Here is a 10,457-nt window from a genome sequence, read left to right on the forward strand (position 1 = left end):
GCTTTCAATGAGTCATACTGAGTCTTTTCTAAGACCATCACTCCAGCGAATGTTTAAGTTTATTCACAGAAATAACAAACCCATGGAAAATTTCTAGGTAATGGTGACCTTTCAACTCAAACATTTCAGTGACTCCACAGAGCTTCAGAGCCCAGGGAATAATTTTCCTTCCCTATCTTCACACCCAGATGGAGCACAGGTGATTATGGTGACTTCTAAGCACTTCCAGAATACTTTATATGAGGATTTGACAGGGCATCTTTTAGGAGAAAAAGAGAAGTGAAGGAAGGGCAAAAGGGCAACAGTAGACCCTTTGGAAATGATTCAGAGTTCGAATTGTTACCATTGCCTACAGGTTCATATTCCAGATCCTTTCTTCCTCTCCTTTTAACCTCTTTGTCAGTCTTAAGGGAGATTATGTAAATTCAGTGTAAATAAGATTGGTTCCTTGAGCATGTTCAATTGGAAGCATGGTATACTACAGGCCAAGGCTCTTGCCCATATAGAAACAGGGGAAACCTAAAAGGAAAACCCACCCATGCTTACCTGTACCACATATCCTGAATTGCATTGGAAATTGTCAGGGTGAGGTACTTCATGTACCCAAACATTTTCATATAATACTCTTGGTTCTCTCCTTGCAGCTAAGATATCTAATAACCTATAAAAGGACACACATGTTGTGAGATTTTTCCTTACTACAAAGGTCACATCTCTCACCTATTCTGAATCCAAATTCTGTTCAGGTTAGAAAGTGAACTAGCCAAAATATTCTGTGGTTTAACATATGCATGTACATGCATGCAGACACACAAATTCTTACTTTTCTTTATCATGTGGTATAAGAAAGCCAAAAAAACATTAAAGCAAGATATCATTGGCTTATCCAGTACAGATCTTCCAAGTGACCCTCACCTTTATGGATCCAACCCAAGCAATAGGAGCCTTTACCTTTGAGGTATGTCCCACTGAGACCTTCAGTTCCTTATCTACACTTTTAATATTATTCCTTTATTTTCCTTTCTCATTATCTCATAACAAGGTCAACTGCTTTGTGCTAATTACTTTATCATGCTGTGTTTGTAATGCTGAATTTAATAAGAATTTCTGGTCCTAGGATTAAAACCATAAAATAGTCCAAATGCACATTATCCACAGGAAAAAGGCCCAGATAAGACATGAAAAGAAAATGCATGTGATTTGTAAAAGCACACAGAAACAGCACCAAAAGACTTATTTGTGCTTTCTGTTATACTCACAATGATTTGCCTCCACCTTGGGGTCCCACAATGGCATTATGTTTTTGTGTAAACACAAAAACATACTGATTTATTATTTCACTTTTTAAAGAGTTCTATAGGTTTAGGGGCTACACTGAATATATTATTGAAGGCTAATGAAATTGCAACATCTAACAATAACCAAATTTTAAGGATAAAATCATTGGTTAAAAATAGTCTAGTATACATAGGATATGAATCACTAGTCAAGACCTATGAGAGAAAAGCCTCAGATCCTTGAAAATGCCTTTCATTTATTCATGAAGCCACTAATCCCTAAATGGAAATGACACATTCTATATTTTAAAATATAAGAACCTATTATACTTATAAGCTCAGAAGAGGAGGGCTCAGAATTTGAAATGTTTACAAAGACATAATATATCTTAGTCTCAGGAGATGTGTGTGGCCTTTCTCACACAGTTTTGAAAAATTAAGATTAGAATTTGGTTCATTGTGTGCCAATCTAGTGATTTTTATGGATAAGACTGTGGAAGTAGAACTTTCATTATTAATTGTCATTTTCTAAATTCCATTTGAGTCCTTGAATTTGTCCAGGCTACTCTTTCACTGAATGTTTTCCACTTTTTATGCTGAACTTTTGAATTCTTAGAAACAAATTTATGGCGAGTGGATTCTGAGGCAGAGCCGGATGCGGGAGGCGCTGTGGCAGCCCCGGCTCTAGGAATGGGAGGAGCCCCGGCCGCTTGTGCTAGTGGCCACCGCCGCTGCCCAAGCCGGAGACCCAGCTGCCGCCTTAGTTCCCGCGCGTCGCTGCTTTCCAGAGCGGCGGAATGCTGGGGAAAGGGGTAGTCGGCGGTGGCGGTGGCACCAAAGCGCCAAAGTCCTCCTTCGTGTGGTACGTGCGCCCGGAGGAAATTCACACAAACGAAAAGGAAGTAACAGAGAAGGAAGTAACTCTTCACTTGTTGCCAGTGTGCAGCCAGAACAAGGTGGTCATGCTGTGGAAGGCTGCAGTGCCTCTTGTGTCTGAGGAAATCCTGGAGCTCTCACAGGAAAAGGGAGTGGGACCTGCATCCAGGCATGCCAGCGAGCTGCTCCAGTCTTTGCTCACTTAGGGTGAACACCTGCTTTGTGAAGCCAACACTGTCCTGAAGTATGTGCAGGAAGATTCCTGTCAGCGTGGAGTCTACGGGAGACTTGTTTGCACAGACTTCAAGATTGCCTTCTTAGGCGATGATGAATCTGCATTGGATAATGGTGAAACTCAGTTTAAGAATAAGGTTATGGGAGAAAATGACATTACACTCCACTGTGTTGATCAGATTTATGGAGTGTTTGATGAGAAAAAAAAAAATTCTCTCTGGACAACTGAAGAAATACCCTGAGAAACTTATCATCCACTGCAAAGACCTCCGAGTGTTTCACTTTTGTCTGAGATACACAAAAGAAGAGGAAGTCAAAAGGATTGTCTGTGGCATAATTCATCATACCCAGACCTCTATACTTCTTAAGAGATTATTTCTGTTTTCCTATGCAACTGCTGCACAAAACAATACAGCTACTGATCCCAAGAACCAGACAGTAATGTTTGAAACACTTAAGGACTGGTGCTGGGAGTTGGAACGGACAAAAGGCAATGTGAAGTACAAAGCAGTGAGTGTCAATGAAGGCTATAGAATCTCTGAGAGGTTGCCAGCATACTTTGTTGTCCCTACCCCTCTTCTTGAAGAGGATATGCAACGCTTTCAGGGTCACAACATACCAATATGGTGTTGGTCCTGCCACAATGGAAGTGCCCTTTTGAAAATGTCAGCACTGCCCAAAGAACAGGATGATGGTGTTTTGCAAATCCAGAAGAGTGCTTTGGATGGAATTTACAAGATCATCCACAGGCCACCCTATGAAATTGTTAAAACTGAAGATCTATCAAGCAACTTCATATCCTTGCAGGAAATCCAGACGGCATACTCTAAATTTAAACAGCTATTTCTGATAGATAACAGTACTGAATTTTGGGACACAGACATAAAATGGTTTTCGCTCTTGGAAAATAGCAGCTGGCTTGACATAATCAGACGTTGCCTGAAAAAAGCAATAGAGATCATAGAATGTATGGAAGCACAAAACATGAACGTTCTTCTTTTAGAGGAAAATGCCTCCGACTTCTGCTGCCTCCTTTCCTCTCTGGTGCAAGTGATGATGGACCCCCACTGCCGAACCAAGATTGGTTTCCAGAGCCTCATCCAAAAGGAGTGGGTCATGGGTGGCCACTGTTTCTTGGATCGCTGCAACCATCTCCGCCAGAGTGACAAAGAGGAGGTTCCTGTGTTCCTGCTTTTCTTAGATTGTGTCTGGCAGCTGGTACACCAGCATTCCCCAGCATTTGAATTCACAGAGACTTACCTGACGGTGTTGTCAGATAGCCTCTACATACCTATTTTTAGCACCTTCTTCTTCAATTCACCTCATCAAAAAGATACTAATATGGGTAGAGAAAGCCCAGATACACAAAGCAAGCCTTTGAATCTGCTCACCGTGTGGGATTGGTCTGTACAGGTTGAACCCAAAGCCCAGATGTTGCTCAAAAACCCTCTCTATGTGGAAAAGTCAAAACTGGACAAAGGCCAAAGGAAAGGAATGCGTTTTAAACACCAACGACAACTTTCTTTGCCACTCACCCAATCGAAGTCATCTCCCAAAAGAGGATTTTTCAGGGAAGAGACAGATCATTTAATTAAAAACCTTCTGGACAAGAGAATTAGTAAACTTATTAATTCTTCTGATGAGCTGCAAGACAACTTTCGAGAGTTTTATGACAGCTGGCATAGCAAGCCTACTGACTATCATGGATTGTTGTTGCCTCGCGTAGAGGGGCCAGAAATCAAAGTCTGGGCCAGCACTACTTGCGCTGGATTCCAGAAGCCCAAATCCCAGGTGGTGGCAGAGTGGCCACGATGAGCAAACTCTTGGAAATGATGGAGGAAGTCCAGAGCTTACAAGAGAAAATCGATGAGAGACACCACAGCCAGGAGGCCCTCCAGGCAGAGGCCCCCTGCCTGCTGAGGAACTCTGCCCGCCTGTCCTCTTTATTTCCTTTCGCTTTGCTCCAGTGACATTCATCTAAGCCGGTCTTGCCCACCAGTGGCTGGAAAGCTTTGGAAGATGAAGAAGATCTGGCCAAACGAGAAGATGAGTTTGTGGATCTAGGGGATGTGTGACTTGTGTGCACAATGATTGTGAAAATGACTTGTGGGAGAATGGGACAGTTGATCCCTGGGCTGGTCCTATGCTAAGGCTGGGAGGGTCATTAGCCTGGCGCTCTTGGAGAAAACTTGGGCCTTCAGGAAAAGATCGGGTTCTTATTTTTTTTTTTCATGGTTACAAAAGACTATGCAATTAAAATCATATCTTTAGTATTACTAATTGGAAGAAATTCCTACTTGACCCATCATAGGTTTGTGGCCATTTTCTGAGGTCTAAGCATCACATGCAACCTGCAAAGAACTTTGATAGGATGTGCTTGGACATGATACTTTCTTCCAATCCTTTCTGTGCCAATATAATTTATCCAGCCATTGAGAATGGGTTCTCTATAACCCATCTCAGTAAGGAGCAAGTTCAGTTTTTTGTGGTATTTACGAGTTGAAAGATTGAGATAAAAGTAGTAAGTCATATGACATGACTTTGCCAATAGCATTTTTCCTTTCTGTTGTCTCCTTCTCTGTAGAAAAGCTGAGCAATTCAGTGTGTCATTCATCCTGACATTTAGTCCGGTCTCCTTCCTTCCCAGATGTGTCCATTCCACCTTCCTGGATGTGTCATAGACTGTATCACATTGTATGTGAGGGTGGGTAGCCACCCACCCTCTTTCCTGTGCTGACAGCTCCAGGTCTTTCCTTTGCCTGCTCCATGCCACATGTCACTGTCCCTTCCCGCTGCCCACCTTGGTGCACATAGTCCAGTGTCTTGCTGCTCAACCTATCAGCTGACCTGGCAGAATCTCTTTGCGCAGAGGAACTTCTGTTCCTCAGGAGTCTCAGTGTCTACACAGTGTGTTTCACCCTCTGCTAATCATGTGCCAAGGGTTTGGAGCACCTATGACTGTATTTTTTTGCAGCAGCACCTCATCTACTCCCCCCTGCCCCACTTCAATATTACCTTCACAGGCTGCTGGCTGGGTCACTTTTGAATGTGGCTTTCATAGGAAAGCAGTGAAGCATGACGTCAGAAGTGATGATTATCACATGATACCTCAGTGATTTAAAAGCCATAAAGAAACTCAGCGATGCCTGGCCCCCTTGGGTCTGCTGTCTAAGCGATCTATATTCTAATGGAGGAAAGCGTACTTTGTAAGGACCAGTGTTTTCATGCTCACTGGAACCCTGTCAAATCCTACAAAAGAAGGAAAAAATCTACATTAGAATATTTTAAATTGAATGTTTGCCTTTTATATATATTTGCTCTCCAGGATAGATTACCATTTGAATGTTAGATGTTTAGAAAAAACTTTCAGTTGCTCAAGGGCAATAAGAAAATTTGAAACTATTGATAAAGAGAAGTTTCTAATTTGCACTGAATCGTTTTCTGTACTTACAATCATTTTGCTCATTTCACCTTAATGCACAAGCCAGGTTGGTCTGTTAAGATGACAGGTGAAGGGTAGGGCGACATCTGTTCATCTGGGGGCCAAACACACATGCAGTCTTGGTTGCCTTAAGAGTCTTGTGAATGAGCCGGGCATGGTGGTGCATGCCTGTAATCCCAGCAACTTGGGAGGCTGAGGCAGGAGGATTCAAGTTCAAAGCCAGACTCAACAATTTAACAAGGCCCTAAGCAACTTAGTGAGACCCTGTCTCAAAATAAAAAATAAAAAGGGCTGGGGATGTGGCTCAGTGGAAAGCACCACTAGGTTCAATCCCTAGTACCCAAAAAAAAGTCTTGTGAATGAGGTCAGTGTTAGGCTTGCAGTAGGGATTTTTAAAATACATTATTTCCTTAGCTACCACTTCTCGTTTGTTCTGTGGGCCTTTTTAAACCAGCACTAACCTCCACTCACGTATCTGCACCATTGCCTCCCAGCTACACTATGGAGCTAACTATTTTTGTTACCATATTATAACATGAATATTTATAGTCACCTATTCAGTCTTAGTAATTTTCATTCCAAAAATGCGTGGTGTGATGCTTTATACTCCACGAAGTATGGTTTAAAGGCACAAGGTCATGGCCCTTGTCATAGCAGTTGAATGTGCATCGAAATATGTTTCTATAATTTTTTAAAATTACAATAGAAAAATAAGTAGACAAGCAAGCTGTTATAACATGTAAGGTCATGATGATTTGTGTATTTATATTTGAAATCAATTTCTATAACTTGTATTTGTGTACAGAATTCTCAGTGGGTTTATATATTGTGAAATTTATATTTAAGGTTTAGATGTGGATCATGCTTAATAGTAAAAGCTGAAATGAGACCATTTACTTTGTTTAAAATGCTGCACTGTGCAAGTTTGGAATTGTACCTTAATAATTCACTGTATGTAATGTCTCAACTTTGTTTATACCTCCAGGTTTTTACACTGAAGATAAACTAGCTTTAATGAAAGTCAAAAAAAAAAAAAAAAAAGAAACAAATTGTTGCCTTTGGAAATCATGAGTTTCTTTGCAACTTTTATAAATGGGGCCAGAGGGATACTTCAATCCTGTTCTCTCCCTTCTTTTCCTTACTATATATACCAAAACTAAATTATTCTACCTAAACATTTCTATTAATGATTTGCAGGAAAGTTAGTCAGTGAATATGTGTCTGCAAGACTACTATAATTGATAAGAATTTCTCAAAGCAGAAGAAATTCTAATTTCTGGTACATTAATGTCACCACCAATATCTTTATTATGATTACCCAGCAAGAACAGGATGAAACCCTGTAACCCATCCCCTAAAAAATTTCTGTTTGGACATAAAGACTGATCACAACACCTGGCACGTGAGTGTATGGAAATGTTGATTGCTCACCCAGTGAGGCTTTCTGGGGAGAGCAGAGCAGGTTTTTTAGGGCAAGTCCAACAATGTTTGAAGACATTAGGGGAAGAGACTTGATTGAGGCTTCATGGTGGTTTAGGATGGATCTGGGGTAGGAGTTCCCACCCATGGACCAAGGCACGAACTGTTTAAAGTTCTAAGTAGGACCAAAGAGAGAACATACAGCTTCTCCTCAGTTTGGCCTGGAATGTAACAAAAGGGGAAAGGAGTGGTGGGGCTTGAAGATCTTCACTCAAACACCAACAGGGGAGTCAGACTCTTTACGGAAATTCTTTCTGAAACCTACTGAACTGTGGTTACTTAGGATAAAGGGCTCCTAACCTTGTTGTCAAGCCTTGTGTTCTGTGGTCCTATGTTTAACAAAGTAAAACTCCCTCCTTGAGGTCTTTTTACCAAGACCCTTCCAAGAAACTGGTTATGATCTCAAATATTCATGTGACCTGTGAACTGTATGCCAACTTCTCTTAGGGATTGTCCACTATTACCTGCAGTCCTCCAAATTGCTTTGTCCTCTCCTTCTTCCTTTGGAAAAAGCTAATGCACTTTCCTTTTTTTGAATTTCACCAGAAGAATATAAGAGGGACTGTCTCCATGCCTTGAATGTCAGGCAAACCAACCTCTCTGAGTCAAAAGAATACAATGTGCCTGCTTGGAGAAGGTAATGGACAGTACACCAATAACTTAATTGATTTTAAATTACAGTGCAAAAGCCCTTGGCATGGCCACACTCAAATTCTGTGGATCTCACTTTCTTCAGTGTGGTATAGGATAGGGTTCTCCCTTCTTGGTCCTCAGGGGTTCCCCTATAGAAAGTGAGGGAAGAATTTCCATTAGTGTTTTTCTCCTGGCTATTCTCAGTCACATGGTGTCTCATATGTTCTCCAAATTTTATCTTTGTCAGGGTGGTTATTCGCCACTCGTTCTGTGTGAACATGGAAGTTTCTTGTGCTATCACACCTATCTTTGTACCTGAATCTTTTGGTGTTTATTGCTAATTGTCATGGAGAAAACAACAGGGGTTAGGAAAAATAGACATAGGAAGAAGTTACCCAGATTACAATACTTTTATGGTGATTCTCATCTATATCTACTGAATCTCCTGTAGACATCTTAAGTTACTTCTCAGGTAGGGAGCTCACTAATTGCTCTGTACTCCCTCATCACTTTTAAGAATAAGTAGTTACTTATTTCACTCAAGGGTATTCCTACTATCTGAAGATTGAATTTATCTTTAAAAGTCAACAGGAATAAAGAAGAAAGGAATGGGAGAAGAAAGGAAGGAAGCGGGGCTGGATGGAAGAGAAGAAGCCAGCAGTCCCCTTTGCTGCATGTAGGCAATCTATAGCTCTTGGGTTGTATGATTTCATCACCCTTGGCTGGTTTGTGGTGTGAGTTCCTATATATATATTCTCACAGGTAGTTTAACTTACACCATCCTGCTGGCTTTTGGAAATCTATGATAAATGCATAAGAAATAGATATCACACTAAAATTATCTGTAAGGATTATTTTTGCAAATAAATAGAAATTTTAAGTTTGTTCTCATAGTTCATGCCTGTCACTTTGTTGTGTCATTTTGATTGTTAATTAATACTGTTCTTATTTATCAATGAATAGTCAAAAATAAGTGTCTATAAATTATAGCAGTCAGAAAGCACTTTTTTTTGCTGATAGTTTAAAAAGTTACTTATGTCCTATACAAGCTGTGTCATATTTGAAGATACATCACTCTCCCCTACTTTTGGCAAATATTCTGAAACCAGGGCCTCCAACTGTCAGTCTTGCTGCTTTTGTCTGTTCATTTTCACCAGATTATTGTGTTCCCTGAGAATACTGAGGACAGTTTAATTATAAAATGGAACAACTAAAGGAATGGGCTTTATTTGTGAAAATACACAAATTTGCTTTGGTTTGTTCATGTGAAGCCAGGAACAACATTAACCGCATACTTTTCAACTATGCTCATGTAGTTTTGAAACAAATGCTGGAAGTGACCAGACTTAGACTTAGAGGAATGTGATGTCATTGTCAACTTTTGAAATAATCACATTTTAACTGGTTTAAGGTTAAGAGGGACTCCTTCCACCAGAGGTAGAGTAGCCTCACAAAACTCCAGCAAGGAAAATATTACTAACTACCCATTCTTTTTCATAGTGTCAACCAATTATAATGTTAACATTCCATGATGGTAATATATCGTATCTAAAGGAGACAGGGCATAAGAAAACACACTCATCAAGTGGGAAAACAGAACTAAAGTTTTCAGTGCAGTAACAAGATCACTTTGATTGTTTGCTATATATTTACAACAGTGAAGGTACTTAAGGTTCTAGATTTGAAGCCACAAACAATATTAACCTCATATTTCAGAACTATGATGCCATGGAAATATGAACCAAAATGTAAAGGAGAATGAAGTTTTTATGGCACAACAAACAACTGGAGGAATTTCTACCATACAAGATTATGTGGTACTCTTAGTCAAATGATGAGGTCCTATCAGCAAAAATAGCACTATACTGTCCTCTCTCAGGTAGCATGGGCTTGTTCACCTACTCCACATGATCTGCCTATGAATAATTCTTCCGCAGCACTGGTGCAGCCTTCACAGTTTCCAGAAATACAATGGATCTGCTGATCAGCCTGGGAAAGAGGTGGGACTTTGCTAAATTCCTGGGTGAAATTAAAATGAAATAGCAGACTCTGGAAGGATAAAGTAGATGGGATGATTTGAAGTTTGCAGATGTGCATTTAATCCATTCTTTTGACCAAGAGATAAAATTACTTATTGCTTTCACACTAAATTCTGCAGTAGTAAACCCCATTCCTCATGCTAAATTAACTCAATAGTAGGATTAAGAGGGATTGTTCTTCAGGCAGATAGAATCAGACACAATAAAAGATGGTGAAACAGCTGATATTTATGCAGATTCAACATCTGACCCTCCACTTTAAGATCTAAGATTATAAATAAATATAAGATAAACTATGGTTGAATTTAAATGTTTAGCAACTAGTATGAAACAGGTATAAACTCTTAGAATGATCCTCAAGTCCCATAGAAAAGATGCTGGCCATGGTCATGGCACAGAGGGAAGGTCCTGTGTCTCCACCTGTCCCGCCCCCCTCCCCCCTTGATGGTTGCTTTGATCAGAGCTGAGTGGACCAGA

At 40.3% G+C, this 10,457-nt stretch overlaps 1 pseudogene; it reads left to right on the top strand.

Annotated features, from left to right (window-relative positions):
• The first annotated feature begins 2,074 nt into the window (after positions 1–2,074).
• Positions 2,075–4,887, top strand: LOC144257292 (myotubularin-related protein 12-like; annotated as a pseudogene).
• The last annotated feature ends 5,570 nt before the right edge of the window (positions 4,888–10,457 follow it).

This window comes from Urocitellus parryii, chromosome 10 (genome assembly GCF_045843805.1).
Source record: "Urocitellus parryii isolate mUroPar1 chromosome 10, mUroPar1.hap1, whole genome shotgun sequence".
In the NCBI taxonomy this organism is placed as follows: Eukaryota; Metazoa; Chordata; class Mammalia; order Rodentia; family Sciuridae; genus Urocitellus; species Urocitellus parryii.